Here is a 22,309-nt window from a genome sequence, read left to right on the forward strand (position 1 = left end):
GGTACAGCAACCTAATGTTTAAAAAAAAAAAAATTAAAAAGAACCAAAATAGATGTTCAGCTGATATAAACTCATATTTAAATAAAAGACGACAAAATTCATATCAAAATCCTATAAAACAAAAGATAATAGTCAATTATAACCAATAATAGTTAATAATCAGATCTTATTAAAAAAAGATAAAATAATAATTATTCTTCAAAAATAATCCTAATAATATAGATAATAAAATGCATTGGAAGTGCATTAAAATCAAGAATAAATTGTGAATAAATGGAAACCACAAAAATAATATGTAGATTTACCCACTCTCATAGAAGTGCCCTGGATGTGCCTGGGCACACCTTAAATACCCTGTGTGGTGCAGATTCCCTCTACCAAAGCCCAGAGCCAGATTAACGTAGGGGCTATTGGAGGCACAGCTCCAGGCCCCTACCTTTATATAGGCCCCGGGTTGGCCATATTCACTGTTACCGCTCTTCTGTCACTTGTAAACACAGAAGTCTGGCTTCTATGCTCGCTTCCCCAGGCAGCTCCCTCAGAACCTCCCCACACAGCACGAAGGCCGGACAAGAAGGTACAGTTGCCGATGCATGGATGTGTTTATGGGCTTCAGAGACAGCATCCCATGTTAAATTAGGCATGCATGGCTGCACCCTTCCTCCTCTGGGTGCATGCCAAGGCACGGCCCTTAAGGCCCTTCAAAATCCTCAGCACCAAGCCCATGATGCTCTTAATCCGGCCCTGCCAAAGCCCCCCAAAGGGGCTACTAAAAAAGAAAACTGTGAAAAATATCAAAATAAAATTGTAAAAAATAATATAATTTTTTTTTCTTAAATAATTCATAAATAAAATTGCAAAGAATAATACAAAAATGACATAATAAAAACTACTGACACATCCACTGCCCTACTGACACCAACCTCTGCCCTATTGACACCATCCACTACTTTAATACACATTATTCTATTGCTAATTAGGGTGTTTTTTTTTTTTTTTTCCTAAAAAGGTGGACTATGCCATTAAAGTGATATTTAGAGTCGGTTCACACTAGCGCGACTTGTCAGGCGACTTGTCAGCCTGACAAGTCCTGCTCCCTCGCGGTCCATTGACCGCTACAGGACCCGTTCTAATAGAAGCGACACAAGTCGCTCTGACTTAGAAAAAGGGTTCTGTACTACTTCGGGGCGACCTCGGAGCAACTTGCATAGACTTCCATTATGTGAAGTCCCTGCAAGTCACTCCGAAGTCGTGATGCACGGGACTGCACAAGCCGCCCCCGAAGTAGTAAGGAGTCGTGTCGCCTCAGTGTGAACCGGCTCTTAAGCCAAGTCTTTGTAAAAAAAACAACAAAAACAAACAAACAAACATGTTATACTTATCTGCTCTGTGTAATGATTTTGCACAGAGCAGCCCTGATCCTTCTCTTCTTGGGTCTCCCACTGGTGCTCCTGGCCCCTCCCTCCTGCCAAGTGCAATAGCAGGTCCAATAACAAGCTCTGGGGGCACCCCGAGCAGACTCGCTCATTAGCCATTGCTCTATGTGTCCATTCACTCACAGAGCCGTGACTTGGCCCCACCCCGTCTTTCTTCTCATTGGCTCAATGGCTGTGATTGACAGCAATAGGAGCCAATGAGGAGGAAGAGTCCACGGAGGGCCGAGGCTGTCATGCACATCACTGGATCAGGAAATTAGGGCCAGTATTCTACATAGAATGTATAAAGGTAAAAAACCATGAGCCTTTAGAACCACTTTAAATAAAAAAAGTTAATCACCGTTAATGCTTAACTATGAAACATCTACAAAAAGAAGTGTAAGAGATGTATGTGAAGATAAATGAAAAAATAAAAATAAAGAATCCATGCAATCCGGGGGAAAAGATCATCTGGATGGCCAATAGTCACCTAAACATGTGACTGTCGGAGATAAACAGGAAAAACATTCAACCAGTTTGTTCAACTTTGGTCCAGACGTCAAGCAGTTTTTTTATTTGTTTATGCAAAAAAAAAAAAAAAAAGAATTTGCCTAAATTATTTGACATTTATGGAATGTTGGTGGGTAACTATGCTGTGAGTCAGAGACATGTGTGAAGCATAGTATAGGAATGACCTGATCTTAGTGCCACAGCTTCAGCCATTGGATGTCATTATGTAGCTAAACCTCTGGTGTCCGACCTGCATCCCAGGGGCCCACATGCTGCCTTTTAGCACTCACTGTTTAGCCCTCGGGGCCTCTGCAGATGGTAGTCTGTGTTTTGCTGATTTCTCGGGACAGTGAAGGAAAAATATTCTTTAGACAGCTTTCTAGTAGGTGTACAGTTTATTTATTTCACATGATTTAACATTTTCTGTGCTGTCCATCCCTCTCCTCTACTTATGTTTTTTGCTTTCCTCTGATGTTTTCACGGGCAATTACGTCTGTGTGCCGTGCAGGGCCACGTTTTGCCGGCATGGGGGATGCACAGGTGTTGCGTGCAACCTAGTGCCAGCGTTCCCATAGATGTCTGTTGGGACACGGGCCTGCATAGACACAATGGTGAAAACAGGAGGCCGAGCTGGGTTTTGCTGCCCCTCAAATCTGTTGTGCCCAGGAGGCAGTACAGCAGCAATTTTTCTGCAACCACATGTAATATTAAACCTCCTTACAGCCTGTCAAACATCCTATAAATACAGTCCACCATGGATCGCTTTTCTGATGGCAATTCTAGTGTAAATGAGCCCAAACTGAACAAGTTAAAGAAAGAAGCTAATTGGTTGCCATGCACGCTTACTCCAAATGCTGTCCGCTCTACTTAAGGGTATCCTGTATTAAAAAAAGGTGACCACCACTCTTGAGCAGGGGTCTCCAAACTTTCGAAACAAAGGGCCAGTTTACTTCCCCTTGAAACTTTAGGAGGGCCTGACTATGGCCATTGGGGGTAGAAAATTTCTTGGCATCAATGGGGGTAAACAATGCCATAGGCAATGTGGTCAGTGGAAGTAAAAAAAAAAAATGACATCATTGGTGTCAGTGGGAGGAATAGTGTCCCATAATTGGTATTAGTGGGACAATTCGTTCCTCATCTCTGATATCAGTGGGAGGAATAGTATCCCATCGTTGGTGTCAGTGGGAGGAATACTGTCCCATAATTGGTGATAGTGGGACAATCCGTTCCTCATCTCTGATATCAGTGGGAGGAATAGTATCCCATCGATGGTGTCAGTGGGAGGAATAGTGTCCCATTGTTGGTGTCAGTGGAAGGAATACTGTCCCATAATTGGTGATAGTGGGACAATCAGTTCCTCATCTCTGATATCAGTGGGAGAAATAGTATCCCATTGTTGGTGTCAGTTGGAGGAATACTGTCCCATAATTGGTGATAGTGGGACAATTAGTTCCTCATCTCTGATATCAGTGGGAGGAATAGCATCCCATCGTTGGTGTCAGTGGGAGGAATAGCATCCCATCGTTGGTGTCAGTGGAAGGAATACTGTCCCATAATTGGTGATAGTGGGGCAATCAGTTCATCATCTCTGATATCAGTGGGAGGAATAGTATCCCATCGTTGGTGTCAGTGGGAGGAATAGTGTCCCATAATTGGTATTAGTGAGACAATTAGTTCCTCATCTCTGATATCAGTGGGAGGAATAGCATCCCATTGTTGGTGTCAGTGGAAGGAATACTGTCCCATAATTGGTGATAGTGGGACAATCAGTTCCTCATCTCTGATATCAGTGGGAGGAATAGCATCCCATCGTTGGTGTCAGTGGGAGGAATAGTGTCCCATAATTGGTATTAGTGAGACAATTAGTTCCTCATCTCTGATATCAGTGGGAGGAATAGCATCCCATTGTTGGTGTCAGTGGAAGGAATACTGTCCCATAAGTGGTGATAGTGGGACAATCAGTTCCTCATCTCTGATATCAGTGGGAGGAATAGCATCCCATCGTTGGTGTCAGTGGGAGGAATAGTGTCCCATAATTGGTATTAGTGAGACAATTAGTTCCTCATTACTGATATCAGTGGGAGGAATAGTATCCCATCGTTGGTGTCAGTGGGAGGAATACTGTCCCATAATTGGTGATAGTGGGACAATCAGTTCCTCATCTCTGATATCAGTGGGAGGAATAGCATCCCATCGTTGGTGTCAGTGGGAGGAATACTGTCCCATAATTGGTGATAGTGGGACAATCCGTTCCTCATCTCTGATATCAGTGGGAGGAATAGTATCCCATCGATGGTGTCAGTGGGAGGAATAGTGTCCCATAGTTGGTGTCAGTGGAAGGAATACTGTCCCATAATTGGTGATAGTGGGACAATCAGTTCCTCATCTCTGATATCAGTGGGAGGAATAGTATCCCATCGTTGGTGTCAGTGGAAGGAATACTCTCCCATAATTGGTAATAGTGGGACAATCAGTTCCTCATCTCTGATATCAGTGGGAGGAATAGCATCCCATTGTTGGTGTCAGTGGAAGGAATAGTGTCCCATAATTGGTATTAGTGAGACAATTAGTTCCTCATCTCTGATATCAGTGGGAGGAATAGCATCCCATTGTTGGTGTCAGTGGAAGGAATACTGTCCCATAATTGGTGATAGTGGGACAATTAGTTCCTCATATCTGATATCAGTGGGAGGAATAGCACCCCATCGTTGGTGTCAGTGGAAGGAATACTGTCCCATAATTGGTGATAGTGGGACAATTAGTTCTCATCTCTAATATCAGTGGGAGGAATAGTATCCCGTCGTTGGTGTCAGTGGAAGGAATACTGTCCCATAATTTGTGATAGCGGGACAATTAGTTCCTCATCTCTGATATCAGTGGGAGGAATAGCATCCCATCGTTGGTGTCAGTGGGAGGAATACTGTCCCATAATTGGTGATAGTGTGATAATTAGTTCCTCATCTCTGATATCAGTGGGAGGAATAGCATCCCATCGTTGGTGTCAGTGGAAGGAATACTGTCCCAAGGGCCGAATAAAGTTAAACAAAGGGCCTCATACAGCCCATGGCCCGCAGTTTGGAGACCCCTGCTCTTGAGCAAACATAAATGCTCAACGTTTCATAAATGCTTTGGATTTGTGGTGCCCTGAACCTCAACTTTTATCATAAACCCAGGCTCTTTTTGTCAAGGTTTAGTACAAAAATATACCCCATCAAGATTTACAAATGTAATTTCTACCCACCGGAGGTACAAACAAGAATTAAAGTGTCAATAAACCCAACAGTTAAAAAAATAAATAAATCCCTTCACATGTAATATTACATAATATTAATAATTACCAAAAATCATTTTAAGTTTAATTTTATGGAGAGTGATAAAAACCTGGTTGAAAACGTTATAAGCACTCCCTCTTGCTTCATTTGCAGAAAGCTGCAAAGGCATGTATCCCATTATTCTGGAAACAAACCACACCCCCTTCCATTAAGACATGGTTTGCCAAGATCAATGAAGTTAAGCTAATGGAAGATCTCATGGATGCGGCACACCATAGAGAGGAACGGGTTTGTAAAATGTGGTTTTACTGGATGGAATTTACTTTCACACCTGAATATCGGTATATTCTGGGCTCTCAACCGTGACACTCCTGACCATTTTCTTTGAGGTGAGGCCTTTGACCTCAACAGACTTCCTTGAGCCAGCTCTACTCGTCCAGCACACTCACATTCTTTTCCCTAACCCGCTCCTCTGTGACACCCCTAACCATTTTTTTTGAGGTGAGGCCTTTGACCTCAACAGACTTCCTTGAGCCAGCTCTACTCGTCCAGCACCCTCACTTTCTTTTCCCTAACCCCCTCCTCCGTGACACCCCTAACCATTCCTTTTGAGGTGATGCCTTTGGCCCCAACAGACTTCCTTGAGTTAGCTCTTCTCGGGCAGCGGACTCACTTTCTTTTCCCTAACCCCCCCCCCTTTTTTTTTTTTTTTCCTTTCCTCTTCTCTGGCTTTTTCCTTCCTCTTTACTTTTCCCTTTCTGTCGCTTTTTTAGTCTTTTTCCATTTGTACTAAAAAAGTTATACGAGATAAAGGCTCATCAGGGGTCCTTGGGGGAAGGGAGCTACCTGGCTACTGTTTTGATAGACTTTATATCTGCTGGTCTATCTACAGTGATTTTACTGTTGACTTTATTTCTATATGTGTATCATGCTCCTTGCCATTTGTGGGAGCCTGTAGGACCCGATAATCACTGTATGACATAAAAACTGATAAAGAATAAAAAAAAAAAAAAAAAACTTGGTTGATCATGGGCGCCGCCTTTTCCTGTGTCCCCGCTGAAGCATCAGATCCTATCGTGTGGCTGTGGGCATTTACATAGTAGAGAGTCACAAGTCCCTTCCTCCTCTTCCATGCCTTTCAGAATAAATAGTGGGGGGGGGGGGGATCTAACAGGAAATGAGTGATGGAGGCTTCACCTCCCTGTTAGTCCCTCCCAGCATACATCATCAGAGTTCTAGTGGCTCCTCCCACAGATCCTTCCCTGTGAACAGGAATAAGCAGGGGAACAGCACAAGACCGCTCGAGTATATGAATAAAATAGGGTATTTAGATGCTTTAAAAAAAAAAATGGATGCTGAAGTCTTATGTGCAAACAATGTAAAAAACAATCTATTCCACTTAATCCTTGTGTCTTTAGTATCACTTTAATATACAAGAATATTTATACGTGTAGCACCCTCCGAGGTAGGTGCTAGGAAAAAGAATAGTTTGCTCTGCCTGCTTCACAGGGGAGCCTGATCAGTAGTTAGGCCTGTTGCATGTGTCCATGTGTGATTCATCTGGTCTGAGGGAGTGTCCCCACTGTATCCAATAGGGGAGCCTGTTGGACAGTGGATGAAACCCAGCCAGTAACACAGGCTTTTATGACTGTCCCAGTGGGTAGGCACAACAGGGGTGCATCCTGGAATATGCTATAAAAGCCACGGGCACATGTGACAGGGTGTCTTTGGGCAGGAAGCCAGGTCCCAGGAGGAGGGTGATGGCTGTCTCTCCTCCTGTTGCTGAGGTAGGAGGTCACAGGCGGTCAGCCTTGTGGACCAGAAGTGTGGTGCTGAGCCAGGAGGTCCAGTGGATGCTGACAAGGGAGTTGGAGGCTGAGCGACCCAGGGAAAAACAGTGTCCGTGAGTACTGGGAAGCTTGCCAGGGGTCTGCCCAGGAAGGGGACCACTCCAGTAGGGTGTCAGTGGACAGGAGGTCAGCGCACACAGTCAGTGAGAAAGGGGGTGCCAAGTTAGACCCTGAAGAGGAACCTAAACGAGAGTACATATTCTTTATCTTCACTTCAGTGGCAAGGTGAAGCAGTGGCCTTGCAGCATTCTGCAGTCAGTTGTCCTCAGGAATTGTGCATAGTTCAAGTTGGAGTATCCACTTATCCCTTCTCCCATCCAAGTTCCAATAAAAACACAAAAAAAAAAAAACGAATTCCCTGGACTATTCATTGTCTGAGCCACGAACATTTAATGCCGTGTATCTGCTGTCAGTTGCTAATGGTAACCCAGGGGAACCAAAGAAGTGTAATTCTCAGAAGCTCCCTAGGAGGCAGTGCTACAAATGCATTTAAAGAAGAAGTCTGGGGTGTAAATATACATACTCACCTCTAAACTGCAGATGACCCACAGCTCTAAGATCAAGAGCTCAGCAATCACATGACTGCTGAACAATCAGCTCTTGATCAGCTCAGAGAACAGAACGGTGGCTCTCAGTCACTACATCCCGCTCTGCTTCTCCAGTGCTCACTGGAACACCAGGCTGGGGAGGGGACAACCTTGCACTAAAAGGCAGACTCGGATGTCAATCAGGCAGCTCAGTGGATCCCAATAAAATTGTTGGCACCCTTCCAGAGCCTGGCATGTCTCTGCCCTTTTAGTAGGACTTACATCCATGAACTGGCATTTCAGCCAGGAAGTAGATGCAGACTCTGGACAATGGTTACGAAGTTCTTCAATCCTTCTGAGATGAAAAGCAGATGAAGGCATTACTGTGATCTCTGCAAGAGGTAATAAACACCTGGAAGTGTTACACCTTCTTGGGATGCATGCTTTTAACATGGACCGGCATAAATGCCATCTAGCATTTGGCATCTCTACACTCTTAGTTGCCCCTAGAGTGGTTACTATGGATATGGCAAAGGAATTTCTAGGCTCAAAAAGAAGTATGTACAGTCCTATCACAGGCTCCATTCCTCATTTCCCAAGTTAATACTAGATATGGCCTGGAATGTAGGCTGTGGCTTAGGATGACCTTCATCAGGCAGACTCTCTTCATTATTGTGAAGACTGGCAGCGTGGGCATTGGCAAAGCAGGTCAATATTTCCTCTTTTTGTTCTAGGACTACTTTCGTTTATAGTTTTTGCAAAACACATTCAATTTAAAAATTAATTTACCCAGAAACCCTTTCTCCATTTGAACCAGGTTTAAATGCATACATTTCCCATTGAGTATTTTCCATTTGCAGTTTTCACCCCAAAATTTTTGTTTTTTTAGAAATACTTTTATACGCATTGCAAAACTTCCATTCATGTCTTTTTTTTGTAACAATATTAAGTGCTTAAGTGCTTTGTGAGCATTGCGAAGGTCAGGCCATTAACAATGCAGGGCCTTTGTCATGCTATAACAGGAAGACTTCCAGAGGATATTACCTGACCAACAAACAATAAAACCCATGGACAGAGGAGATTGCACACATCTTACTTCACAGTATATTGGGAGTCAGTGAGTCCAGCCATTGTATGGAAACAATATATGTATACAGTATATATCAATCTATTGAACTGCTTTATCCTTGGAAAGAACAAAGGGGCCAACATAAAGAATATAAAAATGTTAACATGATTTAGTTAACTCTTGCTTTGCAAAATTTGGCACCTGGTTTCAACTTCTACCAGGCCTATATCTACATCAAGCATGTCTAACCCACGGAACTCCAGACATCCCAAGTCTCCCATGACTTGCAGGAGTCTCCCACCTTTGGCCGGCGACTCACGGACACCCGCCGTGTGATCTCCCAGCTGCTGCGGGAGACTTAGGATGTCTGCAGTCAGTGACAGAGTCGCTGCTTCCTACATAGTTCCGGCTCTGTGACAGGCGGAGTGATATGAAATGCACTCCACCTGTGACAGGAGCCATACAGGAAGCAGCGGGTCTGCTCTCTACTGCAGTTGCTGCTTCCTCCAGCAGTACCCGACGTCATGACCAGCAGTATCCACATGACCAGCATTACCCGCCAGCAGTAACCACCAGCATTACCCGCCAGCAGTAACCACCAGCATTACCCACCAGCATTAAACGCCAGCAGTAACCACCAGCATAACCCACCAACACTAACCACCAGCAGCACCCACCAGCAGTAACAGCCAGCAGTACCCGCCAGCAGTAACAGCCAGCAGTACCCGCCAGCAGTAACAGCCAGCAGTACCCGCCAGCAGTAACAGCCAGCAGTACCCACCAGCAGTAACAGCCAGCAGTACCCGCCAGCAGTCTGCAAAATAAGTAGAAAAGGTATGTGCATTAGCGTGTGTAAATTGTTGCAATATGTTTTTTAAAAACTAGTTGTGTTTTGTCATAATATGTCATGTCCTTTTTCATACATGTATGAAAAAGGACATGACATTTTCTGGCTGCCTAAGTCATATGTGCTAGGGGTGCAACTAGCCCCCAGCACATAACTGTAAATATCCCAGCATGTGCAGTGTTTCTGACTCCTCTCACCATGACCACTTCAAATCGAAGGTTGTGTTAGACTAGTAGATTTAGATGGACTTGACTAACAAATGGAAACTTTTTAAGCATTTACAGTTTTCTTTTTCCTTTTAGGATAAAGGTTTTACATAAAGAAATTAAAAAATAAACAAAAAAGGGCACCTCCATCTAGATGTAGCAATTTATTAAAAAGAATAAAAGACAAAACAATTGCACTCAATAGTAAAAGTGCATTAAGGCTTGTCGTAAACCCATATAGCCCTCTAAAGGATCACCGTGAGGCTGCAGAGCTCTGCAGGCATGTGGCTGGCTGAAGTATTTGGTCACTGTAGGTTTAATTAACCCTAGCCTTATGTGTCCCCTTGTTCTTTCCTTCACTTGCATTGTCTAGCACTAGTTTGGCAATGGCGCAGAGGGGCCGCATATTTGCGTGCAATAGCGCCAATAGAGCTGTGCCGGCGCAAATGGGTTAATACTTACCTGTCCCTTCCCTGTAAAGAAAAGGCTTAAAGGAGAAGTATAGCCAAAGCTGGTTTGGCTGTACTTCTCCTATAAATCACAGAAGTGCAGTTCATTATGCACTCCTATGACCCATTTTCAGCAGACAGCGGTCTTCTTACATCACAGCCTTGGTCCAGGCTCAGGAAAGATGGCGACAATGAAGTTTGGATCCATCCACATGCCTGGAAGAGCACTCGGCTCAGCCTCTCATCGAGCCGCTGAGAGCCTGGGGCAGCCATTCCTACCCGCTCCACAGTTCGTTCTGCACTCCTATGACCCATTTTCAGCAGAGAGCAGGCTGAAGCCCAATGTCGGCTGATGTCGTAGAGCCGGTCCAGGCTCAGGAAACTTCACACCAACATGCCTGGACCGGCACCCGCATCAGATTCTCAGCAAGCTGCTGAGAGCCTGAGTCGGCCCTTCCCACCCACTCCACAGCCCACCACTCCAGTGAGCGAGGGGAGGGGGGGGGGGCAGAGCAGAGAGTCGGTGACTGACAGCTCTCTCTTCAGGTAGCTCTGAGAACTGAGCGTGAGGGATAGGCAGGGTTTGATTGCTCGGTTCTCAGTGTTTCATTGTTAGAGACGGCAGGGGACCGACGCTGCATCCACCTAGGTAAGTATGATTCTAAAAAACAAAACAAAACCCATACTTCTCTTTTAAAGTGGTTGTAAACCCACCTTTATAACTTGTACCTATAGGTAAGCCTATAATAAGGCTTACATATAGGTACTGTAAATATCTTCTAAACTTGCACCGTTTAGGAGATATTAATGACGTCATCGGCACATGCGATCTGAAGAAACAACACTACCGCCTGTCAGTTTTTCAGGCGGACCTGATCAGATGCTCCATGCACCCCCTATGGAGCAGTAGATGTCAGCGGTGACATGTCCGCTGACACCTGCTACTATCCGATCCGATCCTGTCTGTGAAATCCAGACAGATGGAAACCCTATTTTCCATCCGTCTGGAGAAACAGATTGGATAAGATCGGATAAAAACGGACAGGCGGTCCATTATCATCCGATCTCCCGTAGAGGAGAGCGGGGATCTGAGAGGTCCGTCTCTGCACGTCAACCCCCTGCTCAGCGGGGATCAGCGGATCGAACCCGCGCTGAGCAAAACGGAGTCCACCGGGCGGTCCGTTTTCTTTCAATCTTCCATAGAGGAGAGCAGGGCTCTGACAGCTCTGTCTCTGCACAGTGAGCGGAGACGGAGCTGTCACCCCCGTGCTCAGCGGGGATCAGCGGAATCGATCCCCGCTGAGCAAAATGGAGTCCACCGGGCGGTCCGTTTTCTTTCGATCTTCCATAGAGGAGAGCATGGCTCTAACAGCTCTGTCTCTGGACAGTGAGCAGAGACAGACCTGTCACCCCCCCCCCCCGCTCAGCGGAGATCAGCGGATCGATCCCCTGCTGAGCAAAACTGAGTCCACCGGGCGGTCCGTTTTCTTTCGATCTTCCATAGAGGAGAGCAGGGCTCTGACAGCTCTGTCTCTGCACAGTGAGCAGAGACGGAGCTGTCACCCCCCCTGCTCAGCAGGGATCAGCGGATCGATCCCCCGCTGAGCAAAACGGAGTCCACCGGGCGGTCCATTTTCTTTCGATCTTCCATAGAGGAGAGCAGGGCTCTGACAGCTCTGTCTCTGCACAGTGAGCAGAGACGGACCTGTCACCCCCCTGCTCAGCGGGGATCAGCGGAATCTATCCCCCGCTGAGCAAAATGGAGTCCGCCGGGCGGAAAGCCCGTGTGAAAGGACCCTTACTGTTAGAAATTTGATTGAGAAAAAAATTCCATTCTGGTCTTTTGAATTTTCTTGTCATTGTAGTCAAACACGATTGTTGATTTGACTCCACCAAAGATTAAAACATTGAATAAACGTTCTTAAAAAGAAAAGTGTGTATGGCCAGTTTTACTAAGAAATATATCCTTCCTAACCTGATCCCTGTCAATGCCACCCTCACAATAAACCCTATTTGTTCCAGACATCATTATCTTTCTAGAATTCTCGTAACATTTGGGTGGGTTGAAAACAAAACAGGAACATTGCCCCTTTATTGAGTGCACATCATATAAGAAGTAACAGAAAATGCAACTTGGCATCAACGAGGATGGGTGCAAAGGAGTCTGGGAGCTCGCCAACATCTTGCCTCTGTACGGGCATCTTTGTAATAACGGTACAACGAAATGCATCTCCCAACAATAGAGCCGGGAGAATCTATGGAATATGTCGCTTCATATTTTCCATACAAACATAAAGTAGCACAAACAGAAAACAAAGACGCCGCGTCTCTCTCTTTTAACAAAGTCAAATATTTTTGAAAAATTACAAGAATGTCTGTTTGCTCATGTAACAACACAAGGTCACTTTTCTTCACCTACTTCCAATTACTAAATTCTGTGTTTCATGCACACTAATAACGATGTTGAGAGGAACAAAGGTAAGGTCGCGGGTACTTACCAGACTGACGAGCAGTTTTATCGCTTTGTTTTGTTAAGGTGCAGCGATTTTCAGTCTTCCAACGTAACTCCAGGCAGTCTGAAAAGAAGCAGGTTAAAATATCTCTCCGTTATAATTGGTATTTCAGATTTAATTAAAAATTAAACTTTCATAATGTTTCACCATCCAAAGCAAGGCACTATCAGTCAAGCATGACTTTTTCTTTTGGTGACAAAAAAAAAAAAAAAAAATCTTTTAGAATATTTTTTCTTTTTTTTATAATGAAAGAGGTGGGAGGAGGGAGGGAGATACAAAAGGACACAATGAACATGCTAAAGAAAATTTTGAAACAAAAGGAAAAAATGTAGATGATATTTTCATCCTAATTCCAGAAAGATCTGGATATTTCCATAAGAATGGAGACTGGGGTTATGAGATGTACTAGAGCGAAGCAAAGTGAATAGATACATTTTATCTGATGGGGTATTACAGAAAATGTGGCATACCAGCATGAAGAGTACCAGTTGCCAAGGCACAGAGAGACATACACTATATTACCAAAAGTATTGGGACGCCTGCCTTTACATGCACATGAGCTTTAATGACATCCCAGTCTTAGTCCGTAGGGTTCAATATTGAGTTGGCCCTCCCTTTGCAGCTATAACAGCTTCAACTCTTCTGGGAAGGCTGTCCACAAAGTTTAGGAGTGTGTCTATGGGAATGTTTGACCATTCTTCAAGAAATGCATTTGTGAGGTCAGGCACTGATGTGGGTGGGAAGACCTGGCTCGCAGTCTGCGCTCTAATTCATCCCAAAAGGTGTTCTATCGGGTTGAGGTCAGGACTCTGTACAGCCCAGTCAAGTTCCTCCACTCCAAACTCGCTCATCCATGTCTTTATGGACCTTGCTTTGTGCACTCATCCAAATCATTTGGTAGAGGGGTGATTACAGTGTGGGTTTTTTTTCAGTGATTGGGCTTGGCCCATTAGTTGCAATGAAGGGAACTCTTAAAGAGGTTGAAAAAAAAAAATTCATAAAAGAAAAACCTGGAAGACAAAGTCATAATGAGCTAGTACTTATTGCATACTAGCTCATTATTAAACACTTACCCTAGAACGAAGTCCCCGCAGTGCTGCCTGCTACTCACCGATAACACAGCAGACAAGTTCGGCCATCCTTTTTCCTGGTTCGCGTCCTCCGGCCATCTGATTGGCCAAAGGTGCGACTCCCGCGCATGCACGCGGGAGCCACCGTTCACGGCACAGGGCTCTGAAGGAACGTGCGGCATGGGTGGCCGTTCCTTCAGAGCGCATGCGCCAATGACATCATCGGCTGCATGCAATGTAAATACCTCCTAAATGGTGTACGTTTAGGAGATATTTACAGTCCCTATAGGTAAGCCTAATTATAGGCTTACCTATAGGCAAAAGTCATTAAGGGGGGTTTATAACCTCTTTAAGGTATCAGCATACCAAGACATTTTGGACAATTTAATGCTCCCAACTTTCTGGGAACAGTTTGGGGATGGCCCCTTCCTTTTCCAACATGACTGCACACCAGTGCACAAAGCAAGGTCCATAAAGACATGGATGAGGGAGTTAGAGGCGGAGGAAGTTGACTGGCCTGCACAGAGTCCTGACCTCAACCCGATAGAACACCTTTGGGATGAAATAGAGAGCAGACTGTGAGCCAGGCCTTCACATCCAACCTCTTCTGGAGGAATAGTCAAACATTCCCATTGATCCCTTTCCAAAAGAGTTGAGGCTGTTATAATTGCAAAGGGCAGGTTAACTTAATATTGAACCCTACAGACTAAGACTGGGATACTTGTAAAGTTCATGTACGTGTAAAGGCAGGTGTCCCAATACTTTCTGTAATAAACTATAGTGTCTATTAACTAATATTCGGTTAGGATGACGATTATGATTAATAACAAATCATAGAAAACCATATTTTCAAGAAGGGTTGTACAAAGCATGGAAAAGAAAAAACATGGGTGAATCATCCATACACAGATTTCCTCAATGATTTTTGGTCATGCCTCAGGGGTTAAATGTTTTTGGCACTCAGTGGTGTGTTACACCACCACACATTTAGTAAACTACCTACCTCTGACCCCTGAATGGGCACTTTTTAGCCTAATTGATATCACAGGTACTAGGATCTCAAGAAGCTGCAAACAACTCCTCACTATTATATCCCTTGAAGCTCAGAAAACCATCCTCTATAAGTGGACTTATCCGGAACCCCCCACTATTTCTTTGTTTATAGCTAAACTATCTTATGTTTTTTGCATGGACTGCATAGAGGTCTCCTTAAGCAAAGATTTACAGGTCAAAACATTTTTGGACGTTTGGGAATTATTAGTGCAAACCCTACAGTTGGTACCCAACAGTCTAATGAAGGCTTTCCAATATACCCAGTATTATCAAACTAGATTGCTAATAAATGACCCTCCAGCTTGACTCTGTATTCTCCACTTAACTGGAAATATCTGTTAAAACCTGATAGTTAAGGCATCCCCCCTTTTCCATCAACACCTATCAATTTTTATTTGAACGCTGTCCATCCTTGTACTTACTGTAACTCCTTTCTAGACCCTGTTCTACTAGGTTACTTTTACATCATTTAAGTACCTTTGTGCGCTCCCATCACAAAAGGGCATACGCATGTATGCGGCCTCACGGAAAAAAGCCCAGTTCCATGAGGCCGCATACATGTGTGCGGTCACCGGGAAGGGGTTATTGAACCAACAATGCATTTGTAAAATGGTGTTCAATAGGGTTGATTTTGGGGCTCTGCGTAGAGTTCCTCCAAACCAAACTGGTCAAAATATTTTAATATGAAGTTGGCTTTGCAGACAGGGGCGAAGTCATGCTAGAACATGAAATGACCTTCACCAATCTGTTGCCTCAAGCTTGAAAATGTACAATTGTCCTTGCATGCTGTAGCATTAACCATACCCATGCCTTCAAACACCTGAACTTTAGGTGGGTGTTCACATACCTCATATCATATAGTGTAGGTATGACAATCAGGTGTTCACAAATTTGGCTTTGTAGTGTGTAAGTCATTAGAATCATAACTCCTACACAGGGCTGGGACAAGGGGTGGGCAGAAGGGGCGGCTGTGAGGTGGGGGGTGCCATAAGGAGATTGAAGAGGAGGATATTTGTGATGGAAGGGGGGTTTGGGGGGCAGCAGGGGGTACTTTTGTTCTAAAAGGGGACATCTGGGGGGAATTTGTGCTGGGAGGTAAAAAAAACCTTCTGTGTGCCGCAGCCCCTCAGCCCCCCTAATACTTACCTGAGCCCCATCTCAATGCAACGATGTTGCACAAAAGAGCCTCAGATGTCTGTGGAATCTCCTCATTGGCTGAGACAGCAGTGGGGGCCTCTGGCTCCCACTGCTGTCAAAGTCAGTAAGTCAATGAGGACAGAGAGGGGGCAGGGCCGAGCCACAGCTCCATGTCTGAATGGACACACAGAGCAGTGGCTCGGCTCAAGTGCCCCCATTGCAGAGTTGTATAAAGTACTCGAAACCCATACTTGAGTAAAAGTACAAGTGCTCGATCAAAAAGTGACTTGAGTAGAATTGGAAGTGCTCGATCAAAAAGTGACTTGAGTAGAAGTACTAAAGTATCCAACATTTTTCGTACTTAAGTATTGCAAGTAGTTTTTTAAAAACTTTTGCTACTCAAGTACTGAAAGTAAAAGTACAAGTGCTGTGTTATGTAGTTATTAAAGAAAGAAGTCAAAAGTTTGAACATCATATTGTTTTTTATTATTTCAAATGCAGCTTTTATTTATACATACAGTAGCATTTATTTTCGTATGCGCTGATAATACATGTTTTGAGCTTCATGAAACCTGCCATCTACTGTTTTGGCAGTGGTAATTTTTATAATTGTAACGAGTAACTATGCAGCACAAAAAAAAAATATCGGAGTAGAAGTATTGAAATCATCGAAAACATGTAGTGAAGTAAAAGTGGAAGTAGGAGAAAAAAATTCTACTCTAGGAAGGTACAGATACCGCCTTTCAGTACTTAAGTACAGTAGTGAAGTAGTTCTACTTAGTTACTATACATCTCTGCCCCATAGCAATTTGCTTTCTGGGAGGGCACTCAGCAGGAGGGAGGGGCCAGGAGTGCTTGTGTCAGGACCTGGGCTTGAACCTGGGACCTCTTCAGTGTCTGGCATTGATTCTTTTCGTTGAGATATCTGGGATGCTGGATAGCTCCCTGTCTGATCTATTGGACAATCCTGTCTGATCTATTAGACAGCCATGCCTTGTGTCTTGATTGCTATTGAACCTTGAACTCCTTGCTCCTCCCATGAACTTACTATATAAGCCTTGCCTCTGCACTTCCAGTCGCCAGATTATTGTGGTCTGATCCTGCTTATTACTTGAGCTACTTCTATTGCTGTGTGGAAATCGACCTTGGCTTGTGACCCCGACTACGAAACTCTCTCCTGCACCGAACTTGGCTTGTGACCCCCGACTACAAACTCTCTCCTACACCGAACTTTGCTTGTGACCCCGACTACGGAACTCTCTCCTGCACCGAACTTGGCTTGTAACCCCCGACTACAAACTCTCTCCTGCACCGAACTTGGCTTGTGACCCCAAAACAGATTATTGGTCTAGTGATGTAGACTTTCCTTTATCTCGTTGACCTCAGAACTGAGCTTGCCTGACGTTGTCGGCCATTGGTCTCCGCTCATTACAGGTATTCTCCTAACGGCTGGCGAGGCAACCGAGAAGAGGAGGATCTGGGCTGCTCTGTGCAAAAACATTACACAGAGCAGGTTCACACTGAGGCCGGTGCAAGTTCAGCCGGCATTTCATCCTGGCTGCGGAGCGATTTAACAGACACCTGTGTGGGTTCCTGCACAGATGTCTATGGAAATCGCCCCCTGAAGTCGCCAAAAGTAGTACAGACCATACTTTTGGGAATCGGTGCAATGCTGCAAAGTTGGCATCACACCGATTCGGACGGTGCAATTGCCGGCAATTGGCTCCAATTTGACATGAGATTTGACACGTCATATTGGACCAATGTGAATGTGCGCTTAGTATCACTTTAAAGAGAACTTGCTGCTTTTCCCTGCATGTGCAAAGCTTCTACAAAGCTTTATACTATGGACTCAGTCAGGACTTAAAGAGAACCTGTTGCTTTTCCCTGCATGAGCAAATTGACTTCAAAGGTGACACTATTCCCGGCATACTTTGCCAAAGTGTTGCTGTTTGCTATGATAACTGGAGACAGTATGCAGATTCTGACCTTAAAACCCTTTAGAATATTCATTAGATGATGAGAACACTCTGCTAAAAAGTGTTGGTTTTTTGGGTTTTTTTTTTTTTTTTTTTTTGTAGGGAAGGGGGGAATCTGTTAATTGTGCAATGTGACCTGTAATTGCCATGGGGGTATGGGTGGTGGGTATGAATCGATCCAGCATATGTAGGCTCGCAGACCTTTGCACACTCTTCGAGGAAGATACCGATCAGCACTGTAATGCTGAAATGTTCATTTCAGCTCTCGGGCTGCCCAGTCTGGTGTCATCTCTCACAGCTCAAATTCTATCCAGCAAACAACATTATGGAAGCATTAGGAGAGCAGAATCTCGTTACAGCTACCCAGGCAACATTCTAGCTGACGATCCCGGCCTCCGCCAGCCCTGGGTTCGAGAAGCGCAATAAACAGAAAATTAGCCACGAAAGTAACACCTTGTGCTCCGTTATCCAACAGTCGCTCCATAATTTAATATGTGTTTAATAGCGCTGCGTTTAGGGTGTCTATATTGCCATTGTAAACAGTTACACAGCCAGCCTGGGATTCATTGCTCAGTGCCAATAAAGAAAGACGAGAGGAGGCAGAAACGTCGATAAAACTGTGAATTTCACCTTTGTGAATTCCCAAATCTTGGCCGATTAGACAAGTTTCATATCTTGTGCTCAGTTTATTGTAGTGCCTTAAAGCTGAACTCCAGGCAGATATGAAAAAAACACAGATGAATGTAGTTAAAAAAAAATGAAATGTACTTGTAAGTGCAGCTAGTGTACCTGAATCTGACTTTGTATCATCCTCTTGTAGTTCCCTGTACAGCAGCACAGTGTCTAAGTGGTTGGCAATGCCACCTAGCAGCACTAGGGTCGCCGGTTCAAACCCCAACCATGGCACTATCTGCCTGGAGTTTGCATGTTCTACCTGAGCCTGCGTGGGTTTTCTCAGAGTACTCCACACACTCCTAAAGACATGCTGGTAGGTTCATTGGCTCCTATCCAAATTGGCCCTAGTATGTGTAAGTATGAATGTGAGTTAGGGATCTTTAGATTGTAAAGCTCCTTAACCACTTTAAGGATCCTGCGCGAAGCCGCCATAGGTATACGTCGGTCGTGCACAGGCAGCTAGGGGGCGAGCCCCCCCCCCCCCTGGTCAGCATGGAAGCCGATGCACGGGGCAGGCAGCTCCAATTGCCGCCTGACACCTGCGAACGTTCCCCGTTGAGAGAGAAGAACGCTCAGTTGTTATAAACACAGCTGACAGTTCTTCTCCCTGGAATGATCACAGAGCTCCTGTGATCCTTCTATATAGGATCACAGGTCTCTGTGATCATTTCACAAGCCCCCCCCCCACAGTTAGAGACATGCCCCTAGGTACACATTTAACCCCTTGATCACCCACAATGTTAACCCCTTCCCTGCCAGTGTCATTATTACAGCAACAGTGCATATTTTTAGCACTGATTACTGTAGTAATGTCACTGGTCCCCCCAAAAGTGTTAAAAATGTCAGTCAGGGGTCCGATCTGTCCGCCGCAATGTCGCTGTCCCGCAAAAAATCACTGCGCAAAAATTCTGAATCGTCCTTAGAAAGTTCTGTATACACTATACAAAAATCGTACGAAAATTCTTCGGACAAAAATTTTCGCCCAATTTTCACCAACTTAGCACAATTCCATGAAATAATTAGATTTGTAAAACACTTGATATTAAGATAACTGCATCAAACAGGCTTGACGCGTTTTGTGGACTATTTTCCACTTCCACAGGAGCAGGCATATGATGCATATCTGCAAAAGATATATAGTATATAGAAATGCCAATATGATCTAATAAATGGAAGAGGGGAGGGAGAGGGGGGAAAAAGAATAACACATACCCAAACAACTTACAATACATTTTAGATTTCCAAAACGTGTCGTTGAAAGTTGGATTTGGCCAAAAAGTATATCCATCCCGGGAGCAGTAGAAGCGCAAACCGAGCGATCAGGGCACACACACAACACACCCAGGAGAAGATGGGCTTTGGAGTTGTGGTAGACAGTTGTAGGTGCAACAGAGTCAAAAATTTCCTATTAAAAAATATATAAATAATGTATACTTCATCTTTTACAGATATGCATCATATACCTGCTCCTGAGGAAGTGGAAAATAGTACATGAAACGCGTCGAGCCTGTTTGATGGAGTTATCATTATATAAAGTGTTTTACAAATCTAATTATTTCATGGAATTGTGCAATGTTGGTTTATATACAACCTGTAATTTGGGGTTGCATATCAGCTCATATCCATAGCTTTTTCATATATTTTGTAACGTGCCATACTTTTCACGTGTATTTCCATGTAACAATAAATGTGGTGCTGTGTATCAATTTTACCAGCTGTGTCATACGTCTCATTTAAAGTCCCAATATTCAATCTACCTACACTTGATATCAGCCACGAATAATAAAACCCCACTGACAGTCCGCACCAAGTGGCAACAACTTATCCCTGATTTGTCGGACGAGGACTGGGAGGAGGCGTGATCATCGCATCTCTCAGTCTACCCAGCAGTTAACGATAAACTGATACATCTTTACATGTTACATCAATCCTATTTGACTCAGATTCGGTTGCATGCCATGCCCCTACATGCACTAGATGTACCTGCCCGCGAGCGGACTTCGCCCATGTTATGTGGCAGTTTATCCGGTTATAGCCCGATACTGGAAAAGGGTGACCAAAGTTTTGTCTGTGGTCCTGTCTGATACAGTGCCGTGCACCCCCCTGATTTGTTTGCTGGGGGTGTTGGACGAGGAGCAATGGCCGCGTCATACTAGAACTATGCTGCTGGAGTCATTGTTTATGGCCCGCAAGGCCGTTGCCCTGAAGTCGATTCAATCCACTCCTCCCTCGGTGGATATGTGGTTGCAATTGGTTAATCAGGTGTTGCCATATGAAAAACTTGTATTTGAACATAGAGGTTGCCCAGGTAAATTCGATAAGGTGTGGGGGGCTTTGACCTCACCATCTCTTCTACCTAAGCTTGTCGGCCTTTTGGCTAAGATCAAGTGTAGTATCTGTTCTTATCAGTTGGTATGTACCTTGATGGTTAGTATCGGCATGGGGCTGAAAGGTACCGGGGCGTTCTGGGCGTAACTGGAGGACCGGGAAGTAAGCCGTGTCAGAGAAAGCCGGATAGGTCCATTGCCTTCTGATTTGAATGGGTCCGCCCCTGTCAGTTTGAAGGGAGCGAGAAAGCCGGTTTTGCCAATTTTCTGGTTAGTACTGCTCCTGGATGTGATTGGTAAGGAATGGCGGATGGTGGTGGGGGGACCTTTCCTCCTGGGTTGAATCTGGCCTTGCAAAAGGCTTGTCCCCAGTTAAAGGCAGGTTCTCCCTAAGCTGTCTAAAGTTCTGATGCCTCCTGACAGGATAGGGCTACACTGGGTCTGGCCTCGGGCCGAGACCGAAAAAGCCCATGGTGTACGTGCCCCTGGGGTGGCAGCTCAGGGGTGCCTTAATTCTCACTGGTGAGGGGCAGCTCACCTGAGTTTTTCGGCACCTTGGTCACTGCACCATCACACTTTTTCAGCACCTGCCTCTTGGGGCGGGCCTTTTGGCCAGCACCAGAGAAATTTTTATTCCTGGCCGGGGGGGCCTGCCAAGGTCCTGCACTTTGGCACTACCCAGCACTTCTCCACTTCCCTTTTCCCCACTCTGTTTTTTCTTTGTTGTGTGTCACGTTTGTCCCTTTTTGGTTGAGCACTTGCACGACTTGTATGGCGTAGGTCCTCGGGCCTGCCCTGAAAGTCTTGGGAGGGGGTGGATATGGCCTTCTGGCTTAGCTCGCCCTCTCTCATGGGGTCTCATTTCGGGGGAGCCCCACCCAGTACTCGGGGTGGGCTGTTACGGCAGTCCCCCTGAAGAATGGGGTCTGCCCGGCTTCGGCTGGGTGGACCAAAGTGAGTACCTCAGTCCCTGTCAGGAGCTTCGCGCCCCGGGGGATCAGGGTCAGGGCCCTTCCTCTTCGGAGGAGGGCCATGTGTACGCCTTGTGCACTTTTTTGTGTGTCTCACGTTTGCGTGTGTGCACTTTTTTATGCACCGGGTGTTAAGTCTTTTGAGTGTGTTTCACACACCACGGGCTTTAAAAAAAAAAAAAATCTCTTCTACCTAAGGTCATCACAGAGGGTATTGGATATCTTCATGTTTCTTTCCCTGCATTTGTCTCTTGTAACTCGACAGGCTCTTTGACCCTATAATGTGATGTAATGTTGCATACTGAATGTTTTTATTGTACCACAAGCTTTATCTCCTTCAATAAAAAGAGTTCACAAAAAAAAGTCCCAATCTTCTATCTAGATTCAAAAAGCAGGCTATTGTCTTTGTGTTCAGAGCCTGTATACAGAAAAGAAAAAA

At 44.9% G+C, this 22,309-nt stretch overlaps 1 protein-coding gene across 1 annotated transcript in view; it reads right to left on the reverse strand.

The window, feature by feature from the left end:
* ZBTB20 (zinc finger and BTB domain containing 20) overlaps positions 1–22,309 on the reverse strand; it is a 1,486,592-nt gene that overhangs the window by 749,325 nt on the left and 714,958 nt on the right. Inside the window, exon 4 of the mRNA XM_082245473.1 lies at positions 12,644–12,721. The gene's annotated coding sequence lies outside the window, so the exon portion shown is untranslated. The remainder of the gene's footprint in view (positions 1–12,643; positions 12,722–22,309) is intronic.

The sequence above is a fragment of the Pelophylax lessonae genome (assembly GCF_965119305.1).
Source record: "Pelophylax lessonae genome assembly, chromosome: 2".
Taxonomy (NCBI): domain Eukaryota; kingdom Metazoa; phylum Chordata; class Amphibia; order Anura; family Ranidae; genus Pelophylax; species Pelophylax lessonae.